Consider the following 2,405-nt stretch of genomic DNA (forward strand, 5'->3'; position numbering starts at 1 on the left):
TATCAGAATGCTATAACCGGCAGTGAGGCTCAGTCCTCACTGCCTTAATTAGTACTGGGGGCTAATGAATACACAGGGTGCCCAGCTGCCATAACCAGTCAGGTGGCTGTAATATTAATGATCCAATCAGCCATGGAAGGCTGAATTTATACAGCCCTGCGCGCGCGGCTGTTTGACAGCTGGCCGGGCACGGTGGCAGGTAAAACCAAGCGTCCTGGTTGTTGCCTAGGCAACCAGAATGAGGAAGCCGGAAGTGATGTCCCAATCGTCATGGTGGCAGCCGGGACGGACGCACAGGAGAGAGGCGAGCTGCGGCGGCCAGTAGCGGAGCCGCAGCTCGTGACAGTTTCACAATATTGAGCATGGCCAGCCCATTCAATCGCTCTTGCCCCATAGTTGAGCGATGATAGTTTTTTACGTTCTTCAGCACACTGAATGTTCATTCACCAGAAGCAATCGATGTTGAGAAACTGAGGGAAGTTCCTAGTTCAAGGATTTCTGTAAGTTTGTCACTGAAATCTTAGGCAATATCTTACTTGTATTGTTGCTGAAAGTTTGCAGCTGCGGAGCGTAGGTCTTCATTACTCATTTTGTTAAACTCCCAAAGAAACTTAAACAAGTTACTAATCGCTTCCAGTGAAGTATGACTACATAGCAAACGTTGACCCTATAGTGCTTTTCGGCATCGTATTGAGTAGCTAAGTAGCAACTCATGGAAAACTCAGTTGGAATCTCAATTTTTTTTTCTACAATTTTGTACTCTGTGATAATCTCATCTCATTCATTGTGCATTTATTCACTGTCTTTGATAGGACATTTGATATTATCCAGCTCAACGTGCAATGTAGCATTTCATGCTTTAATAAGGAGGGTAGTTTTGTTGATCATTGTAAGTAGCTTTATCCACAAAGATGACATTAGAATAAATTCAAATTTTTACTAGTACTTCTTAATGGACTGAAATTCTGATCAAGTTTGTGCAGCGAGACTGAGAATTTCAATATTTGATAAAGCCGTTCCCAAAGAATGCAAATAATGTGCAACTGGTCTAACACAATCAATGCATGCAGACCATCTAGTTGTGAATATATTATGAAGTGAAGCAGGGAGATACTCTTTCAGAATGTATCACCTTCACAGGTGAGGAACTGAAAATATTGTACATTTGTTGCACAATTCCAAAGTAAGTAATTGCCTCCTTACAGGATTCAGCAGAGTCAACACCCACAAGGTATAGTTTACACAGCTGGAGAAAATACAGTATGAGTTTTGCTCATGCAGAATTGCTTTTCCTCCATAGTATTTCCTAGCCATATTAGATCCAATGTCGTAGGCTTGGCCAATGCATGCTTGAAAATCCACCATTAATCATACCAAATTTTCCAATACTCGATTAACAATTTATTTTCCATTTTTTGCGAAATTATCAAACGTGACAAACCGTTCTTCCGTTGAAAATTGTGAGCATTCTACAATATTTACATAACGAATCACGAGAGAGGTCTGTTCCTTGCAAGAACTATCAGGAATGTCATCAACTATGATAGCAAAGTATTTTGCATTTCTAACTTCATCAAGGATTGTTTCTTGTATGAATGACCCACACAGCTTAATAAATTCATTTTGTATGCTTGTTGATAGGTAATGAACACACACACTTACCCTAATTCTACCCCAGCAATCATACACACACACTTACATCAGAAAACAGTGAGTCTTCCACATTGCAGTTCCTCCTTCTCCCTGTGAGTCTGACAGCTGCTGCTCAGTCCGTGTAGCCCCACCACCATGCTCTGACATCATTTTCCCTCCCTCTCCTTAAGTTCTGACAGCCCTGCAGGACCTGGAAGAGATTGCAGAGAATGAGCTGTGCGTACTGCTTATAAAAACATTGCTACAGGGGCCCGGCAAATGGACATTGCGGCGTAGGCGCTAGGGCACCGGCCGCTCTAGTTACGGCCCTGTTACCTAATTTATGCTATTTACTATTAAAAGCATTCAGTTGTTCATGTAAATAAAGTGATATTTTAAAATGTATTAATAAAAACAAAAACTGTTGAATTTATATAAGCATGAGCATAGTAATAATAAAAAGCTGATGAAATTAACTTCCATAACTACAACTTCCCTAGTTATCAAAATCTTGAACTCGGATCACTACATTTTGGCGACTGTGCTTAATCCTAGGTTTAAGAGCTATATCTTCTCTTTGTTTCCAATTGACCCAGATCTCAAGACGTGCAAGGAGCTCCTGGTGAGCAAGGTGACAGCTCAAGTGATATGTGACAGGACGGTGTCTCCTTCTGTCTCTCAGTTGACTGCTGCTAGGAAAAAACTTAGCTTTCCCAGGAGACCCAGGGATGATGCAGATGACTCAGCACAACATTTTGACATCTGTTCTGGTC

The sequence above is a fragment of the Mixophyes fleayi genome, chromosome 1, assembly GCF_038048845.1.
Source record: "Mixophyes fleayi isolate aMixFle1 chromosome 1, aMixFle1.hap1, whole genome shotgun sequence".
Lineage (NCBI taxonomy): Eukaryota > Metazoa > Chordata > Amphibia > Anura > Limnodynastidae > Mixophyes > Mixophyes fleayi.